At 39.3% G+C, this 12309-nt stretch overlaps 1 protein-coding gene across 5 annotated transcripts in view; it reads left to right on the top strand.

Moving 5' to 3' along the window:
* Positions 1-12309, top strand: part of cadm2a (cell adhesion molecule 2a) — a 221229-nt gene that overhangs the window by 165260 nt on the left and 43660 nt on the right. The gene's annotated exons all lie outside the window — the stretch shown is intronic.

Here is a 12309-nt window from a genome sequence, read left to right as displayed (position 1 = left end):
CGAACAAAAACACTTTGAAGCTACAGTGAAATTTCATAGCACATAAAAGCGTCAGCAATGAAAGCCACATCTTTGTGAGAAGTGCCTAAAGAGTGACAAGCAAAAAGTACAGACTTCACTTAAAGTGCATGGGCGAGGGGCGTGTTTAAATCCAGTTTAATGATTTAAAAATGTTGAATAGGAGAGATTTCACACTTTTTTTTATAATAAGAGGTGTTTATACCCTCTTAATCAAACTCATGCTTCAAATGTATGGGTTTGTAAAAATTTTGCAACTGTGAGGATATGCTGCAGCGTACAAACAGAGGAGAGAATGTTTAGCGTTTTGTTATATAGGACTTTAACAATCTCATCAACACATCCCACTTTCAGGGAGAAAACAGCCTGGGAGTGATGTGTCTGCAGAGAAGAATCGAAGCTCTGTATAAATAACAGTTTATATACCAGAGAGCTGCATATTTCCCACACAGACATTTCTCCATTAAACAAATGCAAGCCCTTGTTATTGTTCACACATTCACCGACGCACGCAAACACAATATCCTGCGTGAATACACAAACTCTAGGTGTGGCAGGAAACTGCCATTGTTTTAATGGCTAATAAGTACAGAGGGTTTATTCCTGACCTTTTACACCATCTTCAGTAGTGTCCCCATAAAGAGGATTCATGGGCCTTATTTAGTTGGTTCATGCCTGCTGGAGTGATTGTGCCCTGCGCATCTCTCAGCTGTATTATTTGAGTGTCATAGAGTATGAATCACACTCTCTTGTAAGTGTCTGGATTAAGCACATATGGGATTTACACAGTCTTTTTCCATTATCCCGCTGCCCACTGGGCTTCCTTGTCCGTTTGGGTGTTCATGCACTGTACGCGTGTGTGTTTTCTGTGTTGTTGTTTGTATGTATTTTTGCATAGGGTAACTGAATGCATGCATGGGGCAAAGCATTTCAATTTTCCGTCATTCACGTTTTCACTTACCTGCCTTTTTTCAGAAAGCGCAGCGGTAAAAAGCTGCATTGAACATCAAATTCAACAGGTGATGTTCTTCGCAGGTTATTCCATATCACACCAGGGGTCGGGCTTGGGGGTCTATTTCATGGCATTTCCAATGCAAGGCTCTAAGATTGGAAATGAAAAACCAGCCAAGGACTTTCTTATTATCAGAAAAGCAGGGGGATACTACTAAGGCTCCAGAGCTGTGTTGCTGTTTTGGTTTGGGTCTGTATTTGTGTATGTGTGTGTATGTGTGCTTTGGGAGTTGTCTTGCTGAACGTGGCAAATTCAGATGCACATGCTGATGGGAGCACAGAGATGGTGAGTGTTTCCAAAGTGCCACTGGCAGTGTGTGAAAGGAAAGATGTCTCAGCTGCAAACGCCTTTGAGCACAGTAGGTTTCAGATTAATTTTCCTTGCTGCCTGTTGGGAAGAAGAAGATGGGGATTAGGGCAAGCACACAGTTGCTCAAAAATACAACCCCAACTCTGCAACTTTTTGCATACTTTGCTATGTCACAGTGGTTGAAAAAACTATTTTTCCCTCCGTCTCTTAATGTACAAGATATTTTCCATGCAGCATCTACCTTGTTTGAACCTGCAGGTTTACTCCGTGTAAACGCAATTCTTCTTTAAATGTTAAAGGTCTATTTCAAAGTCAGCTACCGTAAATATCATTGTGATGAATTGTGGTTTTCTCTCCACTCTCCACCGAAGGAATCATTTCAGATTTCCGTATTGATGCGCGTCTGCGCAGCAGGCTGGTGACTTTGCACCTCACCTGCATGACCACATGTCGAATCACAAAAAAACGTCACTTGCATCCGGGGTTAAACCCAGCCACAGAGCATTAGCATAAACATATTGCTTTTGGAAAGACAAATGCAGCAACTGACTCCATCGTAGTCTTTTGAGTGGTGCCGGTTTCTCGGCTGTTGTTGTTTAATGTCAGCGCTGAGATTCACCTCTAAGACATTTAGTCAGATGAAAGAGACTCCTCTTGTCTCCCATCCTCTCAAAGGTGCTGGCTGTGAAGAGTTGTTTGAATTTCAAATAAGTCATTGTCCCGAATGTAGCCAATTTTGTCCTTTCCATCACTTACCACTAAGGGACTTAAGCTGTGCTTTGACAGTGAGAGAGATGAGCGCTGGGCAAGAGGGATTCTCTCTTTTATAAGATTCAAAAGAGGCTAATATCTCCTTACAAATTGCTCTTTTGGTTGACTTGATAATAGCTTTATTTCCTGGATGGAGAAATTCTGCAATGGCCCATAATTACAAAATATTCGTTATTCCCATACTAGGAAGAGCCTATGTATAATTACTTTCCAGGCTAAATTTGCAAGCCTATTTAGTGGACTCATCATGTGTGAGCGCTCGCTATGGTATGACATTTAAATCACTTACTCAACATGGTTGCTGTAATTTGCTAACCCTTTTACATACCATTTCTTTCTTTCTTTTTTGAACACCCACATGTGGGTTTTCATTTTCAACCTACTTCCTTGATTCTTTTCCCTTCTCTTTAATTATCTGTCCACCCCTACCTTCCCGACTATGGCAGGATCATGGTTTACCTGTCTTTACATGCATCATAAAGCGTTTCCCTGCAGCACAAACTTGGCAGAGCTGAATACATTATAGTTCTGTTCAAAATTATACTAAAGCGGCAGGCCTTTGTACTGGGAGCTCTGTGGCTAGAAAAGATTCTGCACATATTTCTCCAGTAATGTAATTAGTGGTCTGATATTTGGGTTTAGGTCATGTTGTCTTTGGACAACCTCCAGGAAAAAATAGTGACATGCCTTGCTGTGTGGTGGTGTAGTATTTCTTCAGGGTCAGAAATAGTACGCTTTATTCTGGAACTGACATCATTTATATTTGCTCGTTTAGTTCCTGAAATAGTTTCCCAGCTAGATAAGCGTGCACAAGTACAGGGAAACTATCGTGTTGCACTATGAGAAGATTTTTATTTTAATTTTTTTGCCATTTTCACCTTCACTGAGTAGATGTGGCAGAGGCAGGAAATGTGAGGAAAGCGAGCAGATTGACATGCAGTAAAGGTCTGAGTTCAGCGTGAATCAAACCAGGGACTCTTAAAGATCCTTAAAGATATTTGCACCCATGTGGCATTCACTCTGAACACTCAGCCATTGAGTTGGTCTGTTTACAGTAGAAAAAGATAAAAATGGATTTTACAATAATAGTTCTCAGAAAAAAGATCTAAAAGAAACATCTTTTAGATAAAAATACCATTGAATGCCGTTCTTTTCATGTAAATGCTACAGATTCAGCAAATCCTCATGAGTGCTGTTCTGTATATGTATTTGTTATGAATATATAGGCACTGAAATTAGTTTGACATCTTTCCAGCTAAATGCTTTATTAATGCTTAGATTTTGAGAGATTAATGCAAATTTTAAAGCATTTTTCATGCTCTTCAATTACTCTGGTCTTGCCTCATTCTGCTTAAAAGGCAAACTGACCATTAAGAGGTCACGCTGTCTTTGTAACTTCTAACGCAGTGTGAACTCGGGGAGCTACCTGAGTCCCGCGCATGTGCGCTGGCATATTAGAAGAACAGTCAAATTAAAAACTGCATTCTAAAAATGGGCAAATTTTTCAGATCTGTTTGCCACAGAGGTTATTTTTTAGCATTTTTTTATGTAACTATGAGCAACAGTTTGCTAATGGTTCTTGAAAAATGACCCAGTGCTGAGTGCACCTGTGGTGGACAACTCTGTCTATGCTGCGCTATTTGCAGATTGATTGAATCTGTTTAAACATTAAGATTAGTGTTATGGGTGAACAGCTAAGGGCCAACTGCTCATTTTTAGGCCCCCAAACTGCTGAATATGAAACTATTCAGGTCCTAAGATATCAAATATTCAGCTGTCTGAATCAATTTGCTGGCTGTTTGTGGTTGTGTGAGCGTGTGTATCTGTGCTTGTAAGCCCATATATACGTGTGTGCATGTGGAATGTCAAGCCTTCCACCTCCCCGGTATGCAACCATGAAAGCTTTGATGCATTCAGAGTATCTGTGCCTGAGCAATTTAGGGGGATAGGCTTTTAAAAGTTTTCCAAAGTAAATAACAAAATAAGAAATGCCTGACAGACTTTTTATTAAACAGATAGCAGAACTTTCTCTCAAAAGTTAATCTTAGCTAGAAAGTTTAACTTTTGAGACAGCTGTCTTTTTTCCCCCTGGTAGAGTACCTCTATGAAACATCCTTTCATATCGGGCTGAAGATTGGTACGGTGTTCTCTCTGATAGAAAAAAAACTTGACTGTAAATCTCCAAAGATCCCTAACAAGTCCCCTTTCTCCAAGACAAGGACCATAAAACATAAGAGGAAGAAAAAGAAGGAAAAGGAGATGGAATGTAGGCCTTGGTGGGATAAAGGAGACGAATTAAGGAGGCATTTTATGAGAGCTTTCAGATGCAGTTATCACCTGTGAAAGAAACAGGCAAACTTTTTCTCTGACCTTGAGCATTCTGCGTCTTCTCTCTTTGTCATTTCACTTTGCGCATGTCTGTGTTTGAATGTAACATTCAGCGTTTGATTTGAAAAAAAGGGGGGAAAAACCCTGCTTTTGTTTGCTGTGCACTTAGACGTGCATGCAGGTATTGTAATTAAAAGTTCTGTATAGTTGTCACTGTGGATTGGAGAAACTGGTGTCAGACAAATGTCATTTCTGCTCGTTCTGATGTAAAACAGGCTGAGGTGAGAAAGACAGTGCACTGTCAAATGAGGCAACAGATCCAGTTATTACTGTCTTTATTAGTAGAGCCACTTATCATTCACAGTGTGTAGAGAAGGATACTGGAGGCAAATGGGAATAATTACCTCACACTTATAGTGTCAGGCTTATTCTTTCTGTCTTTAAGGAGAAAGTTCTGGAGTGCAGAATTGGGAATAGGAAATAATTTCTCTCTCTCTCGTTTCTTTTTTAGAAAAAGAAATCCATTTTTTAAACTGCAGCCTAAAATTAAGAGTTGTTTGCAGGGAACCTTTAACACTATAAAAACAAGGATACAACACTGCAGACCTTTTCCACTTTCTTTTAAATGCTTTGCAAAGTCATTTTGAAGGATAGCTGTAAAAATATGTAGCACCTTATAGACACCCCGCTCTCGAGCTGCTGGGGAAAATGTATTCCTCTGCAAAATACAGTAGAGTTTATGGGCAAGAGCTGTCTCCTCGCTGACCCGCTTCTCACAAGGACTTAATGAAGTAGGGCTGGCGAGGGTGTCCCACTGAACTCGACATGGCAGGTAGAGACTGATGAAAGAAAATCATTTCTGTCACAGGAAAAATCTCCACAAGCCAATTACTCTATAGAGTATGGCACATTTTACATTTTAAAAAGCCAGTATTCCACCGAAAGCTATAACGGGTAATGGAGGCTGAGGAATGCCTGAGATAGAGAATATACATTAAGCAATTCAATAGGCATTGCATTCTCTTTGCTTTTCCCTATCAGTCCCTCACACACACACATTCGCACAGACAAATTCAAGTCCCCAGATGGGTTGTTGACAAGGAAAAGAGAACAGTCACATCCAGACACAGGCGGCTGAATGTATATTCTGAAATTTGCACTTTTCTCATTATAAAACTGTGTCACTTGAATGAACAAACACCTGCCAAGGTTCCATACTAATACATACTGTCCCTGGATAGATGAAGGGACAGGGAGGTAGAAGGAAGGAGGGGGTCAGTGGAAAGAGGGAAAGAAAAGGGCAGAAGAGAGGCGAAGAAAAAATATAAGGAAGCAGTAAAATGTGCAAACATGACAGGTTAAAAGTGAGTAGTTTGAAAGTCCTGGCTATTATATGGACTCTGTATGTCCATACAATAAACACGTGTCTAGTGTAAAACAAAAAAAAATGTAATTACCATCCATTCACATACACGTTTCCTTTCCTGCCATTTTTAATGGTTCCGCAAAGCAACACAGGAAAACTGCTACAGTATGTATGCAGTCTAATTTGATATGTGCTGGACTCCAGTTGCACACACACTGTGCATGTCACTATATATAAACAATTTGCTGGCATGCTGTGGTCATCTACTGTGATATTTGCAATTTTAGTGAGGCTCACCTAACATATTGATGGAGCACAAAGCCATCAGCTGTGTGTGGTAACAAACTTACTGTAGGGTTACCCTGGTGGAGCTGGACAGAGCTTTGAATACTCAAGCCTTCTGTTCTCTGTGGGAACAAAGGAAAAGTGATTAAATAGATACCTTTTAGTTTCACTGTGGTATCACATTTTTAAAGGTGAATGCTGACTATAATGCAGGTTTGGGTAAGACACTGGTCGGACTGTGCCATAGTCAGATTTGGATACTTAACATGTATAGTGCCATTGCTATTATCTGTGTTCTTAACTAATTATTAAAGTCAGTTTCATAGCAAAACCAGGAGGTGAAAAATGTCCATGACAGGCAGATCATACCTTATGTTTTGAGCTTTAATGGTGAAATGTAAAGATAATGTCAATAAGTGCAATAAAGGCTTCCCAACACATGTTAACAGATTAGAGCCTAAGAGGAAGAGGCGTAAACACCGCTGCTCCACCTGTTTATATTAAAATGTTGACCAAAGGTGGTAGATGTCTGTGTGAACTACTGAAGATGCACTATTTTAATTGAATCTTTTATTAAGGATCAAAAATTAAAATTGCACAGAACAAACAGAGCATGTGTGCCTCCATACACAGTTTCCCACCCATAATAAAAATGAATAAAGCATCTTGCACCTTCTGTCTGTGCAAGCTTTGCTTTGTCTTAGCTTTCCATTTCTGCACTCTGCGCTTTTCTTCTCAGAGTCTTGGAGCTTTGGTGTTACGGCCGTTTACTGTTATCTGACGTCACGGCTGCATTCATGGGAACCTCAGCATGGATGCTGTTCTCAGCCTGAGGCCATCAGCGGTTGTAATTGGATGTAGAGAGAATCACAAACTTGGGCTCAGTGATCAAAAAAAAAAATGTGGTTGTATTCCGTCAGTAGTTATTGTGGAATACAAATCTGCCACTCTTTGATGTTGACAACAACACCGTCCTCCACGAACACATTCAGGGCTGTCGGCACTAATGGTCTATAATGGATGGCATGCAGCTGCAGCACCTTCGCAGACAAATAGCAAAGGATGCATTCCTCTTCTCCACTCTCTCTGTCAATATACAAGCTTTCATGTGAAAGACTAGTGGTCGACTGTTTGTTCTACATGCTGTGGAAAAATGTATGTCCTGTGCACTGCTTTTATGTTGTATAAATCATGTATAATTAGTATATAAAATTTGAACCCTAAAGAAAATCCAAATGTTAAAAAATATAAGCTACATTCATTGGGTGTTTCATCCCTTAATTGTATCCGTCTCCATCTGGCGAGCCAGAAGTTGATGTTGTAATGATGTGGTCACATGAGCTTCTGGCCTCTCCTGCTTACCCTAACCCAGTCAGCGCTCTTCTCCCAGCTCTGCCCTCTGAGAGATCTTGCTCTTGGTCTTCCTAGAGCTAAGTAGCTTCTCCCCTGCCCTGATCAGCTGGGTGGATGGTGCTGATGTCCCAATGGGTTTGCAGTTTCATACACATCTCCTGCTCAGAGATATGTGCCAGATCCAGGAGGACCGTCTCTCCTGGGTAAATGACATATTGCAACCTGACAAAGGTGTGGGCCAAGATGCTTTTGTATCCACAGAGCATGTCTCAATTCCCAAATGTGCAGGTTAGCTGAAGGGAAGGGTGCCTCAAACTACACTGATAGAAACAGTGAAAACATTTCTCCAGAAGCCAGTTTCACTGCCTTTGTCCTTTGATTGTCATTTGCCTTCTGCGACCCCTGTAACTCTAATCCTTCCCAGTTAGGTATTTAGGTAAGCATTTGGACAATAGCACAACATTTTAGTCTTAATTCAGATAGTACTAAAAGTATTAACTCTTTATGAATTAAAGTCGTTGTTATAAACAGCCTTTTCAGGAGGTCATTGGACAAACTAACATCATTTTAAATTATTTTAAATGGTTTGTGTTTAACACTTTGCAACCAGTGAAAACTTGAAGTCCAGAACCCATGGACGTCAACAAATGTTGTTTCCTCAAATTCACTTACAGGCCTTTAATGCTGCCTGCGTGTATTTTTTTTTTCTTCAATAACTGAAAAGCATGCTCTGTTGGGCTGAGATCAGATGACTTGGTCTTTGAGGAATATTCCATTTCTATTCTTTGAGAAACTTTTTGGTTTCTCAAAGGTTTAGGTTATTATGGCTGTGCATGGTAAAGTGTATAATGGATAGTGAAGTTTTGGAGTATTTGGCTGAATCTGAGCAGAGAGTATAGCCCTCTGTAAACCTCCAAATGCATCCTGTTTCATCTGTCAGCAGTCAAAACACTAGTGACACTGTAACACTTCCACTTACAGCCATACATGTTCATGCCATAACATTGCCTTCACCGTGTTTGACAGATGAGGTGATATGCCATCATCCCGCTACAAGTTAATTTTCGTTTCTTCTGTCCTAATCTTTTTAGAACTGTTTTGTTTAGGAAAATTCAAATCTGGCCATTCTGTTCATGTGCGTTACCAGTGATTTTTCTTTTGCTGTAAATCCTCCGCGTGAAAGCATCACTGGATTGTAGACAATGATGTGGCTACCTCAGCCTGAGATCGTTCTTAACTTAGTTAGATCATATGAGTGGGTTTTGGAAACTGTGCAATGATTCATTGTAGCTGTCTTCTGCTGTCTTTCAGGATGTTTAGTGTTGCTGATCAGCCTGCACAATCCTTCTTCTTCTTCTTCTTCTTAAAATGTACCTGATTATTGATCTCTTTGTTTTGGATTTTCAGCCTAATGACAGCCTCTCTCATTTACATAAACATGTGTTTGGACCTCATATTGAGAGTACAAGTAAAAAAAAATAACCTAAGAACAGGCCTGACCATGACAATGACTTGCCAGTTAGATGTCTCTTTTGATTAATTGTTTTTGGGCACTGGTATAAAAGTGGCTTTAATTCTTAAACAGTGAATTTAGTTTTGTTTACAACCTTTTTGTAAACTTTAATTACTTTAAATTAATTTAAACTTTAATTATTTTATTCTTTAAACTTTTGTTAAACTCCCCTTGATTAAATATGAAAATCTTTATGTCACACGTTGATTATTTGATTTACAGTCCATTGTATTGGTGTACAATGCTAAAATTACAAAAATTAATGGAATCATTGTCCAAAAACATATACACCTTACTACATTTCTAGATAAGACAGACTTTATTTGTAACTTGCTGATCAATTGGTCTGATTATGGAAGTGGGACTGAAATCTAAGGGTATTTTTTACTGTTAGCAGTATCCTTAACAGCTATGTTGTGATTTCATGGCTATATATAACAGCTTTCATGTTTCAAAACCCAGCCTGAATCCCCTCCTTCCAGGGGGCTCAGGATGATCCTGCTTTTTGGCATCGAATCTATCCTGATCTTTGCCTGTAACTACTGGAGGAAACTACTGGAGGAACACATGACTGGATTACAAAATCCGGATTATGTATTGAATAATAAGAATCATATAAATTCAGTATTCGAGGAGTATTTAATCGTTTTTCTCCATTCCTTTATCAGGAGGTGATTGACAGGATTTTCCCACTGATTCAATCACGTTTTGTTACAGCTGAGTCACTTTACAATTAATCACATTTATTATAAATGTAATGTCATCACAGCAAGTCAAATCATTCTCATTACTTTGCTTAAGTAAACCAGCAAATCAGAAAAGTCTAGATGCTTTCCAATGAACTCCTCATGCCCCTCATTCTCTCTCAAATCAAATCTTAGAGTGGGATTTCGAAGAGAGGACAGGATGAAAGTAGAGTTGTATCGCGACAGCAAGCGAGCCAGCTACAGTAAATGTATTTCCTGACATTTGCCTGCTCGTACTTCCTTGCCCAAAGCAAATAAGGCAACAGTTGAACTGAAGCATTGTTTAACTTTTACACATTCACAGGTTAGTGGAGCTGCCTGAGTAGACAGAATGAGGTCTTAGGGTGGGTGGAAAGAGAGAAACTGAGAGACTGACAGAAAGATAGATAAACAGAGACAAAGAGCAGTTTTTGTCGGGATTTAATCCATATTTACCTTATTTTATTTGTTGGGACAAAGTCTATGCATTTGTTTGTGTAGTTTGATGACACGCGACAGGAATCCTATCTGTTCAGGAGAGCTTTAACCATCAGCTGAACTGGCAGCGTATTAGACTGAAACTAATTCTGTGGTCTTGCATTAACGGGCATGTGAACTCATACAGACACTCACAGAAACAGCAGTGTACTGTCACTACACTGGAGCCTACAGATATGTCATGTGCTCATATCAACTTGTCATGTCTGCTCAGGCTCTGTACACAACGTGTAGCGATAACCGGTGTTGTGAAGAACGGGAAAGGACAGAACAAATGCAATAATAAATGAGACAGAGCAGCTGTCGTTTAGCCAAACCGATTACAACACTTTCGCCATCGACGGTAGATGTTTAGCCTGGAACCCACAAAGCAAAGCCTTCATGTCTTTGCAGACCAAATGACACAGCATTGCTCACTGACATTTCTCTTTATTTTTCAGCTCTGTGATCACAGCATGCACACATAGAAGCTTCCAAAATAATGCACCTAGAAAGGCTAGAAATGTGCCACTGTCTGACATTTACGAAGGTACAGTTTCCACTACGTATAGATTATTACCTGTGCAACACTGAATGCCTTCTGCTTCACAAAGTTTTAATGAGAATAGAAGATGAGCAAATTTTTCACGAGTACTGTCACGGGAAAAACTACACGTAAATCCCCAAAATTATAATAGTGTACGGTTTGAAAAAAATGTTTTGCAACACATAGATTATTACCATTAGACTTTCCAAAGTTATGAGCAATTATCTGGCCCAGTTCCTCTGTTCTTTGTTACACGTATTCTGAAAATTCCCAGAAGAATTGTTTGGTCCAGGTTCATTTTGGTTCTACATGAAATCTTTTCAATTCAGATTTACAATAACCCCAGTACCGTTGTCTACTGGGCCAGTAGTGTGAGGCAGTACAATTATTTCTTACATCTCATGTTTTCATGCTTGGATGCCCATCAGCAAAAAGAGTAACATATTGATGAACTGTAAAGAGTGCAACTATCCAGCTGTGCAATAAGACGCCAGCTGAACCAGTTAAATACAAAGAGAGCGCCGGCTTCTTTCAAAGAATTTGAAATGAGGCCTGATCTATATCTTAGCCTTATTAAGGTGCCTATTAAAAATATCTAATTATGTATTACTCCATTAATAAATTCAAGTGACTGGGAAATTACATCCATCCATTTTCTTAACCACTTATATGTTTCAGGATAGCAGGGGAGGGCTTGAGCCTATCCCAGCTATCATAGGTCACCAGTCTATCGCAGGGAAATTGCATCCATCTCTAGTAAAATTACGGTACATCTGATGGTCTAGCTGCAGGAATATAACAAGATACAATGTATATTTTTGCCTTACATTTAAAAGATGTTTCACCTAGTATTGCGTAGTATATAAAAATTAATTAAAGTTTGGATTGGAGTTTGAAGAAAGGCTGAAAAGCTTAACGCTTTATGATGTTATAATTGATGTATTAGATACCTTGGGTATCATTTCTCATAATTCTGCCAGCCAGACTAAAGTACTCCTCAAACAGACTGTGTAATAGCTTTTACTTTTCAACCCTGTCTAGAGAGGCAACAAAACCCAGAGTGTTTTTTAAAATGATCATAAGATACAAATACGCTTTCAAAAGCTGACATGAAAGAAAATGTAAACATCTGTACAGAAATAGTCATGCTATCTTTCTGTTCTTTCCTTTAATCCAACCATACTAAGTCACACATGCGCACACACTGTACTTGAACAAGGGGAGTTCTGAGTCACTTTCATGGAGATTAAAAGCAAAGTAGCCTTGGCTGCTCATATTAAATAAGGTTTGTAGAAAGGCATTATACTAGCAAAAGGAAGGCTTGACTAAATCTTCCCGACAGTCAAGGCCACAGAAACAGCAGGAAAGAAATTTCTGCACACTTTATAGTTCACACAGCCTTTTTTTCTAATTGCAAATTAGTGTGTAGTTTTTCGACTGCTATTTCCAAGGTGTCGACGAATTTTATTTAATTTTTTTTATTTTAGCGCATGCTCCCGTCCTATCATAGACGTGAAGTCTAGTTTGAAGAGCCCTCTTGTATCTTTAAACTCGCCATTCAATCACAGCAAATCTATTTCTACTTGCACATCTTGCCAAATTCTC

Source organism: Maylandia zebra, linkage group LG10 (assembly GCF_041146795.1).
Source record: "Maylandia zebra isolate NMK-2024a linkage group LG10, Mzebra_GT3a, whole genome shotgun sequence".
In the NCBI taxonomy this organism is placed as follows: Eukaryota; Metazoa; Chordata; class Actinopteri; order Cichliformes; family Cichlidae; genus Maylandia; species Maylandia zebra.
Note: the sequence above shows the minus strand (reverse complement) of the source record. Positions and strands in the feature narration are given on the sequence as shown.